The 15,642-nt window shown below is 43.5% G+C and overlaps 1 protein-coding gene across 6 annotated transcripts in view; it reads left to right on the top strand.

The window, feature by feature from the left end:
• The window catches only part of PHACTR1 (phosphatase and actin regulator 1), a 558,358-nt gene that overhangs the window by 251,499 nt on the left and 291,217 nt on the right, over positions 1 to 15,642 (top strand). Inside the window, exon 1 of one of the 6 annotated variants that reach the window (XM_032861581.1) lies at positions 2,231 to 2,287. The exons of 4 other annotated variants lie outside the window; for them this stretch is intronic. The gene's annotated coding sequence lies outside the window, so the exon portion shown is untranslated. Of the gene's footprint in view, positions 1 to 2,230; positions 2,288 to 2,592; positions 2,771 to 15,642 lie in introns of those variants that run through there. One more of the 6 variants, XM_032861580.1, reaches the window with a different exon arrangement.

Raw genomic sequence — 15,642 nt, forward strand, 5'->3', positions numbered from 1 at the left:
TGTGGCCATATCTGGCCATTCAGCACCAGAAACATGGCTGCTCCTAAGTGAGATAGGTTGTAGGTATATAATGCATATAATTATATCAGGTTTCAGAGATTTAGTATGAAGAAAAGAATACAAAATAATTTGCAAATAATTTCATGGTGATTACCTATTGAAATAATATTTTGGATATATTGGATTAAATAAAATATATTACCAAAATTAATTCCACTTTTTTTTTAATCCAACAACTAGGAAATTTTAAATTACGTATGTGGCTCACACATTTCTATTGAACGGTGCTGGTCTAGGAAATTCAATTTTTGTGGCATCAATACCTAATGATTGTGTATGGACCAAGGGTTTATTTTATATTATTGCTTTTCTTCCCATTCGTGGAGAGGGTCTCACCACTTGATGGTTTCTATTATCTTACTATGTGTCCTTATTTTCATTAAGACAGAAGTAGTTACCATAGCAACTGTGGCAATATACTGTATTTACTATACCTAGAAGGGGTGAAATAAACAGACATCAATCTGTCATTCAGGTTTACACATTTATATATATTTTTTTCATGTGTCTGGGTCTTTGCAGAACTGAGCGCTGAGAGGAGGAAACCTGACTTGTAATTCCTGCCTGTGGCACTGGCTTCTTTGGGTCTGTATAAGGACAATAATGATGCCGTGCCCACTTCAGAGGGCAATGTGGATAGACACTTACAACGGACATTGAAAGTTATTCTTAGGGCCTAGTATCTGTATAACGTCCACACAGTTTAATATAGTAATGGTATCTAATATTACCTCCAGAGCTGGGGGCGGGCAGGGAGAAGAGAGGTCAGATTAGGATAAACCAAAAAAGGGTGATCAGTGTTAATATTTGTTCCCATAGACTTTAGCAGTCCTTTCTAGGTACAAGGCTCCCCTGGCTGGGAGAAGACTGGGAGTCGAGGGACACCCCCCCTGGCCCCCCGTCCCGGAAACAGGTCAGCCTGGCTTTGACATGGACAGAGCAAACAGGTTGGAGTTTTTTATGTTGATCATTCTGTCTCATGATGCTTTAAGTGTTAGGCTTATTTATGCCGTCTGAGTTTCTCAAAGAGCCTCTCATTCGTGGGCCAATTCTGTTTTAACGTATTTGCCCCTCGATAAATATCTCAGAGATGACACAGATGCTGAGAAAGGGAAATTGGGATAGACTGAGATGATTCTTATCACCTTCACCCAGGACGGTGCTGGCTTCAAAATATCCAGAGATTTTGCCTTAAGGATTTCAGTCTGGTAGAAAGTAGAGGCTGGGGAATTGGCTTTTCAGAGGTGTTTGCCTAGCAAGCTTGTGGCTTTCAGTTGGATGTTATGCTTCTTTGAGGAGGCTGGGGGAAGGTTTATGAGGATCACGGTCAGGTGTAGGAAGGGGGTTGGCTAAAGACCCCCTCAACCCAATTTACCCCTTTGGCATTTCAGGGAACTTAGATGTGTGGCGAAAGTAGTAAACACTCCAGATTTTAGAGCTCGTTTGCACAGGTGTTCGAAATCTATGCACTCTGTCATTTGAAAACTCATTCAGTAATACATCACATCTGTACCACCCTAAAAGAAGATCAAGGAAAGTGCTACAGTTACATCTTGAGATGTTCCATGTTCAGAAATCTCTGCCAACTCAGCATTGGCATTTAGCAGGTCCTCTACCCAAAAATCAAACCAAAGGGAAATCAAAATGCACTGTGAAGCTGTAGCACGCCTCTCCCCCCACTGAAGTTTCAAAAAAGGTTACTTATCAGTGGTGTTTGCAGCTTCTCCCTCTCTGCCTTCCCCCTTCAGTGCAGGGGGAGGGGGAGGAGGGTGAGGGGACGGGAGGGGAGTGTGGTTTCCTGATCAGAACTCCAAAGGCACAGTTTGAATTATATAATGTAGCGGCTGTGAGTCAGGTGACAGTCTCACTGAGTAACTCCCTGCAGAAGGAGACAAACTGCATGTTAAAAAGCTCAACAACTACTTTAAAAAATAAAAAACAAAAAGCCCAGGCTGTGAGTTCCAGACTTCCAAGCTGCAGTTTTCTCTGAATTTCCTCCAAGCTGAAACAGCTGGGGTGGGGGTGGGGGAGGTTGGCTGGGTCTGGAGACACTCGCTCACAAGGCCAAGTGCAGGTCGGGGGTCCGGCTGGATCACCAGGTTACTTTCTGTTTCATTTCAAAATGTTCCCTGCTTCTGGAATTGGTTGCCTCCAACGTCAAGGAAAACGCATGGCATGACTCCTAGGAGACTCCAGCCAGGCTTTTAAGAACTGGGGCTCTGTGAAGGTAAGAGGCATCCTCGTCCTGCCTACCCAGGGCTGCTGCCCCTCGGTGGTCTGCGAGCACCAGGAGGAATCTGCCAACTTGTTCTGGGATCTGAATGAGGCCAGAGAAACCATCTGTGGAGGGGTTTTTAAGCTTAGCAAAGGGGTAAGGTGCATCCTTCCTGCCCAGATGGGAGGCCAGCCTGTCCACGGTGAGTGGAAGCGGTCCCCAGCGCCTGTGGGCTCCCTTCCCTCCCCCATTCCGTCCTACGGAAGAGTTGGTCAGCAGTCAGGCACTTGGCACGGGCTGGCCCGGGGCCGGGAAGGAAGGCGAAGGGGCTGCCTGGCACCGAAGGGCTGATTGGGTGTGTGCAGCATGTGTATTTCAGAGCCTGACCCTTGAGACTGGGGCTCATTCTAAGACCGCACCGCTATTAGAAAGCCAGAAAACAGACCCAGAGGGGAGGATACTTGTGGGAGCACAGAGCCTTGGGAAATCTGTAAGGTAGGCATTTGCGTTTTAAATAAGTTTATTGCTTTCCGTGCATTTGTTATATGGATTTTGTATCGGTTTTATGTTTGATTGGGTTTAAGGAATTTTTGCCTTTTGGAGCTGCCAGTATGAATTGATCCAGTTTTTCAGTCTCTGGACCCGGTTCTTGGGATGTCTTGCAGCCCACTGGTGTATGGGAGGTGGATGCCTGGAAGTCAGAGGACGTGGTGGGAAACTGGCTAGCAAGCGATGTTTTTCAGATCAGGGGATTCACTTGCAAATCTCACTGCAGTGGAGGCTCGCCCTGGACTGAAGGAGCTGAAGGAGCCAGCACTTTGGAACCTCAGGAAGTTTCTGACTTAAAGAGACAGGAAAGGGAAAATCGGGTCTGCAGTTGTTATTTGCAGGGGAGGTGGGCGCAGGGCAAAGTTGTGGCTGTTGAAAGAGAAAGCTGATCGGGGAAGTAGAAGGATAAATACAGATTTGGTGAGATCCCACGGCGGACTGTGGCATTTTGAGGTTTGAGGCGTGACGATAAAAATCAATATGGCAACTGATAACAGCTCACTGGGCATGAATAAGAAAACTACAACGGATTCTTTTTCTCCCTGACTCCTAGAAACCTCGGGAAATAGGCAAGGCGTTAGTTTCCAAGAGTCCCTTTCTAATTGCTATTCTTTTTTGGCCACACTGAGGTGCTCTAAACAAAATATGGTGATGTTAGAACCAAAGGGAAAACGTGCTGTGAGAGAGGTCTAAGGAGGGATATTCAAGTTTCCCCGCTGCCCCTCACCCCTTCCCCACCTTACTCCCAGTTTTTGGCAAGTTGTGCGAGCCAAATGTGCCCAATGGAAACAATTCTTTTGAGTGGTACAGGGATCACTGTGAAAGGATGTGTGGATTTCACCGTAAAAATGAACCTGACTCAGGGTTCTTAAATCCTGGAGGCCACAGACCCCCTTTAGAAACAGAAAAGATTTTGTTGATCATGAACTTTCTAGAGACCTCTCTCTCTTTTGGCCCTCTCACTGCCGTTCTCCTCTGGTGTTCAACAGACACAACCAAACGATGACAACAGAGCCAAAAGGCATAACATCGTGAGGTTTCTAATTAAAGCCCACGCTTGGAATATAGATAGCATAGTATTATAAATATTCATAATATAAGAGGACAGCTCACGGATTCCCCCCTCCGCAGGTCATGCCAGTCCCCCGAGACAGCACAGCTTCCATAATGAATGTCAGCCCAGTGAGTTCCTTTTATCCAGATATCCAGCCGTTGAGGTGGATGGAAAACCTGCATTTCTGCACTTCAATAAGATAATGAGGACTAAGATTGATAAGGACAACCTCCAGACACCGTAAGATCTGTCAGGACCTTTCAGACCACCGAAAGCAATGGGATGCTCTGACTCGCTTTACCTTGGAGTGCATTGCCTTACACTCCAAATCACTAAAGTTTCGCGACCTGCGTAAATTGTGGTGCCCACATTTTCTACCCCCAAGAAACGGGACTCGTGGTTTCACAAAGGATTTTTATGTTACTTTCAGGATGAGGCACAGTCTGGGAAATGCAGTTGGGATACAAGGTACCATGTTTGGAGGTCCATTTCCGACGGTTCAATAGTTCATGGGACAGCCGGTCAGAAGATGGGAGATAGGAAGGCTTTTGTGAAAATCCAGTCCTTGGGGAAATGTGGATACTTTGTTCAAAAGCTTAACTCTTTTGTGTTCAAGCTGACTTGGGTCTGCGTTCCTGTTCTCCCACCTATTTAATCAGTGACGTTGGGTAAGCTTCTTGACCTTTCTCAGCCTGGTTTTTCATCTGTAAAATTGAATCGTAACGGTACTTACCTCGTCGGTTGTCTGGGAAGTAAGTAAAATTATGTATTAGTGGAACAGCTCATAATACAATTCTGGCATAAATAGCATCTAATAAACAGTAGCTGCTATTATTATTATGATTTGTGCTATTTAATGACCACAAAATAGTTGAAAATGGGGCCATTTTTTTTTCCTTTTACTATCCCAGAGAGTAAGGAGTAATGTTATGCGACTTTAGAACAGCATGAAGGATCCTCAGAATGTTCTGGAATGAAGTTATTAGCATGCATATTCCTCTGGGTGATGAGGCATCATTGCCCCATGCTTCCCACAGAAGAATATTGCACGGGTGTTAGCCACGTGGGACATCAGTGGCTGCATGGGGGCAGGAATACTGGTCTCCAGACTCGTTGTGCCCTTCTGGCTAGGTCACACTGCTCTTGATGATTTCACTGGGGACCACGCTGGTGTGGGGGCAACAAAGGCAAAGAAACCCTTGTCTCTAGAGAGCCTCAAATACCTTCTGGTCCTTGGCGTTTCGTGTGGCAGACTTGGTTTTCCCCGCTTCATCATGCTAGTAGTTATGGCTCTGCTTGGTTTTTTCCTAAATTGCTGGGCTCAGACACCCTACAGGTGGTCTGCCCATGTGATCAGTTCATGCAGATGGGTGACTGTGTCCCCAGTGGAGACAGCAGAAAATCTACTACCCTTGTGTAGCCCCTTACGGGCTCACCTCTGTATTACTCTCGCAGTCTCCTAACATAGGGATTTAATGCTTCCCATCAAACAAACTTCTGAGCATACGCTATAAAGTCCAAAACCAGCCATATAATTAATCTAAAGAAGAAAGATGTCAAAAGGCCTTGAATTTTGCATCCCATGGGTATTCTGCATCCTGTAGAATTCAGCACCCATAGCTATAGGAGCGCGTGCTAAGAGAGGGATTTCATAAAAGGTGATCCAGGAAGAGCCTGGGCTTTTCAAGAAAACTAACTGAATAAAAATCGCCCCCTCCCAACACACACACACAAGGGCACAGTGAAGAATGGTATAGAGTGTCTTCTTTTAAGAAATGAACCACAACAGGGGCGCCTGGGTGGCTCAGTTGGTTGAGCGATTGCCTTGGGCTCAGGTCATGATCCCAAAGTCCTGGGGTCGAGCCCCACATCAGGCTACCTGCTCAGTGGGCAGCGTGCTTCTCCCTCTCCCTCTGCTGCTCTGCCTGCTTGTGCTCTCTCTCTCTCTCTCTGTCAAATAAATAAATAAAATCTTAAAAAGAAAAGAAATGCTCCACAACAAAAGCCTAAAATGAAGAGAAACAGAAGCAAAAATCCAGTAGAATTACATATACGTCACAAGATTCAAAAATAAAGAAGCAAATTTTGAAATGTAAAAACGCTCCAAAGTTGGAAATATGATAATGCGAAGGAAAAGATAAACGAGCAGAATGTGGGAGAAACCACAGAGAGCCCAGTAGCTCTCTGAGTCAGCCCTATAGCAGGAGTCAGTCACTCCTCACTGATAAAATGGGAACAGTAGTCCCTACCCTACTCCAAGTGTTACTGAGAGACACAAATGAGAGACTGTGTCAAAACTGGGGAGATTGACCAGAACCTTAGAATATTCCTCCAACACTGTTGAAACCTTGAACTTTAGTTGGGCCTGTCAGTAGGTGTTTTTTGTTTTGTTTTGTTTTGTTTTGTTTTGTTTTGTTTTTAAGATTTTATTTATTTAATAGAGAGAGACACAGCAAGAGAAGGAACACAAGCAGGGGGAGTGAGAGAGGGAGAAGCAGGCTTCCTGCAGAGCAGGGAGCCCGATGTGGTCCTCAATCCCAGGACCCTGGGATCATGACCTGAGCTGAAGGCAGACACTTAATCACTGAGCCACCCAGTGCCCCTGTCAGTAGGTTTTAGTAACTATTTAGGATTAAGGAAAATTGACAAAAAAAGGAAGAATATGTGTATTACTAAAAAACAGGATTTTCAGGGTACCTAGGTGGCTCAGTCAGTTAAGCATCCAACTCCTGATTTCAGCTCAGGTCATGGTCTCAGGGTTGTGAGATCGAGCCCCACGTCAGGTGGGCTGTGAACTCAGTGTGTACTCTGCTTAAGATTCTCTCTCCCCCTCTGCCCCTTTCCTGCATGCATGTGCTCTCTCAGAGTCTCCCTAAAATAATAAATAAATCTTTAAAAAGATTTTAAAAAACAAACACAGGATTTTCTTCTTAGTAATACAGAAGAAAATCACTTAAGATAATCTATAGCTAATGAATAACCAATAACTACTATATATTAGTTTGCTAGAACAGTCATAACACAATACCTCAAACTAAGCGGCCTAAACAGCAGAAACTTATTTTCTGATTGCTCTGGAGGCTAGAAGTCCAAGGTCATGGTGTTGGCAGAGTTGGTTTCTCCTGAGCCTTCTCTCCTTGGCTTGATGATGGCTGCCTTCTCTCTGTGTCCTCACATGTGAGTGTGTTCAACCTCTGTGTACGCACATCCCTGGGGTCTCTTCCTCTTCTTATAAGGACACCAGTCCAGTGGGATTTGGGCTCTATACATATGACCTCATTTATTTTTGTTCACCTCCCTATAGGCTCTATCTCCAAATATAGTCCCATTCTGAGGTACTGAGGGGGTTAGGGCTTCACCATATGGATTGGGGGGGGGGGGACACAATTCAGCCCATAACATCTGCCAATTAAGAAAGCTCATTAAAAGGTATGTTCTTGTTTTAGAAATTTATCAGGTCCCTAAAGGAAAATGCTGTCTCCATAAAGGAACAATGAAGTCTCCAGATTGCCATGGAGAGACATCACGGAAAGTGGTCTGGTAGACCCATTTCTGACTTCCTCCCAGGTGTTCTGTCAAAGAACTAGCAGACTGGTCCCTGTCACAGTTGCGTGTCCTTGGTGACAGCTGTTCTTGGAGGACGGATTTCACATGGTTTGGAATCAGATGCTCCTCTGAAGTCCAAAGGATGGTGGTATTTCACTGGCTCATTTCCCACTTCCTTTGAATATTCTGTCTCTGCAAGGAAGTCAAGGATTGATCCTTCCGTCCAGGGTCCTGCCATGTTCAGTGCGATCACCCACACTTTTCCCCATTTCTGCAGTCAGTTCACAGCAGCGTGAACAGTGATGTTCAGGGACATGGTTGCCAGAAATACACCCACTTGCACGCGTATATGCATGCACACACGCACATTTATTCATTCCCGAAACAGAATTCGTGAGTAGAGAGGAAGGTGTGTTGTGAGTGATATTTGCACATCATTTTCTTTCTGAATATCAGACCTTTGATTTCAGAGAAATTGATATGGGGTCCAGCTCATGGCTGAGGTGTCCCCACAAATATCAGGAGCACCGGGGAACGGATGCCTCTTCTCCCTCCACAGGCATGAAAAGGCTGGAAAGGGGAAGCGGGTGATTCGCAGGTGTTTGTACACGAGTGAGCACGCTCCCTGCCTGCCTGTGGCCTCTTACTGCTCACAGCCACACCGTCAGGGGACTGTCTGCACACTGAGGTAGAGCATATCCCAGTCAGATCCAAACAGGAGACACGAGGAGATCGTGCAAGCAAGGCTTACCTTGATTTTCTTTTTAAAACAACTGGTAGAGGGGCACCTGGGTGGCTCAGTGGGTTAAAGCCTCTGCCATTCAGCTCGGGGTCATGATCCCAGGGTCCTGGGATCGAGCCCTGCATCGGGCTCTTAGCTCAGTGGGGAGCCTGCTTCCCCCTCTCTCTCTCTCTGCCTGCCTCTCTGTCTACTTGTGATCTCTCTGTGTCAAATAAATAAAATAATCTTAAAAAAAAACTGGTGGTGGAGAAAAATTCTATTAGAAGGAACAAAGAAGCACATATTTAGTAACTTGTAAAACACTCTGTCATGTCCTTTTGCATTAAAAACAAGGTATACCTCAGTGGGATATGGGTGGCTGAGCCGATGAAGTATCTGCCTTCAGTTCAGGTCATGATCCCAGGGTCCTGGGATCGAACCCCATGTCTGGCTCTCTGCTCACTGGGGAGCCTCCTTCTCCCTCTGCCTGCTGCTCTGCCTCCTTGTGCTCTCTCTTTGTGTCACATAAATAAATAAAATCTTTTTAAAAAATAAGGTATGCCTCCATGCCCAAGGGGAAAGAACTGGTTCCCCGAGCATCATGATCATACCTTCTGAGCCAGCTCCCCATGCTGTCTGAGCACAAAAAACACACTCCATTCTTGGTGCACAATTCTCCCCTTCTACCAGGATCCATTTCAAAGGCAGGGGAAGAAATGTGTTATGCACTAAATTAGTTTGCCCAACCTTTAAGCTGTTCGGATGCAATGTTCTCTCCAAGTGTCAGGTGCTCTTGTCTGGGTTATTAGAAAGAGGCTGTTGAAACTATGATGCAATTTAGAATATGTCAGAACCTGAACTACTTAGCACTGACTTGAAGGTTTGTGACTTGCCCGAAAAAGGACCTGGAGCCTGAAAAGGTTTAAGAACATGCAGTCAGAAACACGCCATCAGACTTCAAGAAAAACGAATACCGGTTCCCTTTGGCTTTCAGATAAATTAGGAATATAAATTAGGAACTCTTATTTAAGTTGGTTTGAACAAACTTAACACATGCAACTTCCATTAACATGAACAAATATGTACAACTTCCCAAGTAAAAATGTGGGGTTTTTTTAATATAAAGCCAAAAAAAAAAAAAAATCACTACCTTGGGGTTGTTGTTGTTGTTGTTGTTGTTATTGTATTTAATCAGTAAGCACTCACTGTCTACTGAACTAAGAACAAAGTGTTGTGCAAACAGTTTTGCAGGGGAAGAAAAGATGAATCAGATCTGCCTTATCTAGAGAAAACAACATGTACATAAAAGTTTTGTGAAGATACAGAAAATGACAGCTTCATGAGACCAGAAAAAAATTGAAGTTGAATAACAGGAGATATTAATTCCAGCCAGAGAGGGCTTTAGGAATGTTTTTAACAAAGGTCTTGAGGGATGACTAGGTCTATTTCAGCACGGAGTGGGAGGAGCGGGAGTAAGCAGGAAGCAAAACCATCCATGAGGCAGGTGAGCAGGCCAGTTTGTGGGAGGAGCAGGTAAAAAGAAACCAGATGTACATATATTGCAAAGAACTTGAATATCAAGCAGAGAAGGATATGGTAGGAGTTAAAAGTATGCATAGGATGGGGTGAACGGAGAGAGAGGATGAGTGTGAAAATCAGTTATAATGTTATTGCAGGAGGCAGAACCAAGCAATGGTCAATAATTCAATAATAATGATAATAATACTAACAACAACTAGCTCTCACTTGCTGAGTGCCTAGTAATTATAGAGCATTTCCCTTAGATGATAGCTTTCACCCACCCAGCAGACCAGGAAGGTAGTTACAAATAGACTCGATCTTCATTATTCATGGGTTCTATATTTGCAATTTTGTTTATTCACAAAAGTTTATTTGTAGCCCCAAGATCAATACTCATGATACTGTCACAGTCATTCATGTGCATGTTCAGAGCCGCAAAAGATTTTGCACCACACACACATTCCCAACTGAAATCAAAGAGGGCTGTGCTCTGCCATCTTGTTTTGGCTCTCATACTGTAAACATGTGTTGTTTTCATGGTCAATTTAGTCTAACATTTTTCCACTTTTTTTTTTTTTTTTTTTTTTTGCTTTTTGTTGGTGACTATTTGCTATTTAAAATGGTCCCCAAGTGTAGTGCTGAAGTGTTCTCTTGTGCTCTTAACCACAAGAAGGCTGTGGCGTGCTTACGGAGAAAATACATGAGATAAGTTTTGTTCAGGAATGAGTTAGAGTGCTGTTGGCCAACTTCAAGGTTAATGAATCAATAATATATACTAAATAACATGTCTTTAAACAGACACACACTTAAGACAAAGTACAAATTGATCGGTTGGTGGAAACATTGTGAAACCTTAGCCTCTATTTCCCTGAGGAGCAATGGTTCCATGTTCACTGATTCAGTGTTCACAATGACTTTATTGAAGAGGGCTACTTGGATGCTGAGAATCCTATAGCACTCTCCTTTCCACAGAGGAGTAAGCTAAGGCTAGAAGAGATGAGGACCTTGCCCGAAGCCAAACAGTGGGCATAAACCCAGGGTGCCAGAATGGCATGTCATCAGGTAATGACATAGATTTGTAATGACATAACAAGGGTCTGGATCAAGGGATAGCGATAAAAATAAAGAATGGAGGAGAGAAGGTAAATTCCAAGTGGCTTAGGAAGTATAATCAACAGCCACTGATTGCACACGGAAGGCAAAGAGGAGTAGAGGTTTAGGAGAACTCTGAAGTCAGGAGGAAATGGCAGACTGTTGGCCAGAAGGTTGCAGGAAGGGTAAGCAGCAGGTTGAGCAGCGCTTAAGGACTGGGCTTTGAGGACAGAAATGCCAGTCATTATCTTCTGAGTTCTCATATATCCCAGGTGCTACTGAGAGGCTCTACCCGAGCAATCTCATTGCATCCTTACAACAGCCCCGAGACAGTGACTCTGATGCCCATTTTACAGATGAGGAGAGTGAGGCTCAAAGAGATTAAAGTAACTGGATTATGGGCATCTTGCTTATACACAAAACAAGAAACTGAAACGCAGGGAGAGTGACCCTGCAGGTTGTAATAACAGAGTGAAATTTGGGGGTTTGAGATCTTGGAAGAAGAGAGGCATTAATGTAAGTGATACCCTGTCCTGTTCTCGAGTTTCTTGTTTTTAATTGTATTTTTTCCAGTGTTTTCTCTTTTCACCACATGTTTTTGTGTTTTTGTTCAAATTCTTCTGTCCCACAGGAATGTTGTTTTCTCTCCTAGCATTTAGGTTTCTTCTCTTTTCTTCCTTTTTTCTTTCTTGATGGTACAAAAGGATAACTAAAATTATTTAATAGCTGGGATGCCTGGGTAGCTCAGTTGGTTAAGCGTCTGACTCTTGATTTTGACTCAGGTCATGATCTCGGGGTTGGGAGATAGGAGTCCCACACCGGGGTCTATGCAGGACATGGAACCTGCTCTTAATTCTCTCTCTGTGGGACACTTGGGTGGCTCAGTCGGTTATGTGTCTGCCTTTGGCTTGGGTCATGATCCTGGGGTCCTGGGATCAAGCCCCAAGTTGGGAATCCTTGCTCAGCAGGAAGCCTGCTTCTCCCCCTGCTTGTGCTCTCTCTCTTTCTTTCTGACAAATAAATACATAAAATCTTAAAAAAAAAAAAAAAAAGAGGGCGCCTGGGTGGCTCAGTGGGTTAAGCCTCTGCCTTCGGCTCAGGTCACGATCTCAGGGTCCTGGGATCGAGGCCCGCATCGGGCTCTCTGCTCAGAGGGGAGCCTGCTTTCTCCTCTCTCTCTCTATGCCTGCCTCTCTGCATACTTGTGATCTCTCTCTCTGTTTCAAATAAATAAAATCTTTAAAAAAAAAAAAAAGATTCTCTCTCCTCCCCCTCCCCACCCTCAAGTGTGTGCTCCCTCACTAGCTCCCTCTCAAAAAAAAAATTATTTAACAGTTGCAGGATTTGAACATGTTACGTTGTGTTAGTTTGTCATGTTTCATAAAAACGTTTGAAGATTTCAAGGTTTCCAAGAATGTAATACATGTTACTTAGCAACATTTATTCTCCTAATCACTTCTGCATTTCACATTAATACGTGTATGGTTTATTGGCAAATGTGTTCATTAAGAGAGGAAAACATGATTATGCTATTTGTGTGTTAAATGTGTATGACCTTACATAAAAGACACAGTCCCTGATTCGCATTTCATCTCAGATATCAATTATCTTTGAGCTTTTTTAAAGCTATGAAGTCTTTAGGTTTCCCAAATCCATATCCCTGAGATTTATTTGTCTATGTCCCGGATATATTGAGAAATTAAATATTCCCCCAACACTTAGGTATTAAGCGTTATTTCCACAGGACTCCCAGTAGTACTGTGCCTGGGGAAGGAATAGTTTTCAAATACAGAGGGAATCTCATCTAAAAAGTGCCAGAGCTGTTTATTATATTCAGAAACATACCAGCGATATATAGTTGGGGGAAAAAATAATTCCCATCAGAATCTTGGGATCCATGCTTCTTTCTGCAAAACCCCTCCAAAATCCAGAAGGTGAGCATTCTTTCTAGCCACACAAAAGGGGCTCTCCAGAGCAGTGGCATTTCATCAAAACGCCTCTGCCCACGGAGTTGAAATGCCGGTCGTTGAGAGAGCAGTTAGCTTGTATCTCTGCAGGCGAGCAGGAAAGAGTTCACCTACAAGGGACTGTCTATTCTTTGAAATAACCCAAGTATGAAACCGTTCCCTTATAAATTAAAAAGAAACCTCTTGAACTATCCTGAAGTCAAAAGAGAGAGTTGGCAATGCGTCTGCTAACACTCCTGGGTCTTCATTCAGCTCTAAGTAACTGTTAGTTGAATCAAGTCTGCATTTGTATAGAGGTCTGGTAAAGCAGGGACAAAGGCTAAGGCAAACCCGGAGGAATCTTTGTCCTCTTCTTAAACTGCTGCAGCATGAAAGGGAACTGGGAAAAATGAAGCCATGTTGGTTTGATTCAACAAACACCCGAAAGCATCTTTCAAATACTCTGGATGGAATCAAGTCCAATGTGTGTTTTGCCAAGCCCGAGCGAAATTCACTCCATGTGTTTCTGATTCATTTATAGTTTAATCAGCAAAATACTGCTTTGCAAGGACTAGTTATGTCCAAGAAACCTTTTATGAGCCATTTTAAAACATTGTCTTGAAAACAGGAAGCTCTGTTTTGCCAAGAGCTAACAGATGCATGGGCAGAGGTTCTAGATTTGGTTGTGGAGACAGAGTCCTGGAAACTGAGATCTCCAAATCTGGCAGAGCCAACTTTAGGATGCCTTTTGGGGGAATCTGGGCTGTGTGTCTCTCTCCATTCACTGGAATTACAGAAAGCTTCAGGGAAAATAACCCAAGGGGCAGGTGACCACTGGCTTCTGTGATTTCTGCTCAAACTCGTTCCCATTCTTGCACTTTCACATCCTTTCCCTACGTTCGGTTTGCTAAGTGATAAGTCAAGAGATAACTTCTCTGCTGAAATCTTGCTAGTATTGTAACCCTTAAAAACCTAAGGTAGAATTTCATCATTGAGCTTAGAAAACAGTAGCTTCAAAGGGGCCAATGACTTCAGGAATAGGAAAAATAAATTTTTTTCTTTTTCTTTTTTAGTTTTTTTTTAATTAAATGAACTAAAATTGTCAAAAGTGAAGCCTCTTAAAATTGCTTTTACATAAAGTAATGTTTATGTCATTTTCTTTCTCATTGCTCTTTATTGGGGGGTTTTAAAGTAAGTTCCCCCATCAGCTTCACCTGGGAAATTGTTAGAAAGGAAAATTCTCTGCGCCCATTTCACATCTGTGTCCATGTACATCAGAATCATGGAGCCCCCATTCCTAGATTTTCTGATTCTGTAGGCCTGGCGGTGACCTGAGAGCCTGTATTTCTAACAAGTCCTCCAGATGGTCTGCTGGTCCCAGGACCCCACATGGAAAACCACTATTCTAGACCCTTCCCAGTTCTTGCCCCTGGCCTGCAGTTGAGTGGCAGGGAGGTAGGTACAGAAGCACAGATAGAAGTGAAGTACCATTCCAGATGCATCTACTAATGGTCACCTGGGGATATGTTTCGATGATTTCGCAAGGATGCGGTCTCGAAATTCCTGTGGACCATTATTCATGACCAAAGAAATGAAGTAGTTTACATAATTCTTGGAAGCATTGTGTAAATCTGGCCTCCACAGAGATTTAGTTGATGAAATAGTACTGCCAACCCAATGTATATAAAACCCTTATCATCTTTAGAGACCTTCATGTATTAGACTGTAGGCTTTAAAATTACATAAAAGTAACTAAATTCATCTGGTGACAGGAAATGACAGGTGTCATTGAAATGTTAAAGGACTTTTATTGCAAGGATCCTGTATGAGGAATATTGGGTATGTAATAGGAAGCCGTCCTTGATGAGAATTATGTAATACACACTAACGGGCTGTACTGATCCTCAGGCAAACCATGAAACTAGAGCTCATCGAGGGCATTTCATCAGAGTTCTGTGGGCGCGCTGCTTTTTGATGATCTGACAATACAAACAAAGAGCTTATAGAACCTTCTATTTTTAAAAAAAAAAAAAGTGGTTTGTAAACTTTCCAATGTATTAGAATCACCTGGGAATCTTGCCAGTAAGCAGATTTTGGTTCAGCCGGTATGGATGGAGCTGGGCTCCTGGTACATCATTTCTCATGGTCTGCCTGGGGACGCTCCTGCTGCTGGACCATGAACCACACTCGGAGAAGCGAGGTTCTAGAATGGTGGCTCATGGCCCTGGGAAACTTTGAATAGATTCTAAATCGAATATTCTGGGTAGAGCGTGGACATCGGTATTTTTAAAGCACCCCAGGCGTTTCTAATGTTCATCCAATATGGGGGAGTTCTGGCCTGGGAGAGTAGTGGTTGCAAGTCCTAGGCTGCTTCTCTCCAAATCAGATGTGTTGCCTAAGTTCCCAGTGAGTATTCCATTGCAATGAACTTACACTTGACTTCTCCAGTAAGTGTCTTAAGTGCCTATTTCTAGGTTGCTGATAAAGGAAGGAGCCAAATGTTTTGGATTCCAGAAGTGTTGACTACCAAGTTGACATTTGGCTATGAAAACTTAGTGACCCACCACATATTCTCCGCCTTGTCACCGAGCTTCTCCCTGTTTACTCTTTCATGTGAGTTGCAGATATAACTGTGGGTACAACCAACATTGACACTCAGATAAAAAATGCTTGATATGCTCAAGAACTTAGACACGTAGTTGAGAACTCAGAATCCTGCGTGCATACACATACACAAATCAAAAGAAAAAAATTGCCTGAAAAATGTTAAGAGTAGATGTGACAATCCACTTGTCTCTGGTATAAAATAAATACAGTATTACTTCTGTGGAACATCTGATTCTGCTTATAACTGCACATTAGTGGACCTTGTTAGATGACTCACTCGCAGAAACACCCCAAAGTAGCTGCTTATGCTGTCTGCAATTGGCGTAATTAA

Source organism: Lontra canadensis, unplaced genomic scaffold (assembly GCF_010015895.1).
Source record: "Lontra canadensis isolate GAN:19392208 unplaced genomic scaffold, GSC_riverotter_1.0 scaffold21, whole genome shotgun sequence".
Taxonomy (NCBI): Eukaryota; Metazoa; Chordata; class Mammalia; order Carnivora; family Mustelidae; genus Lontra; species Lontra canadensis.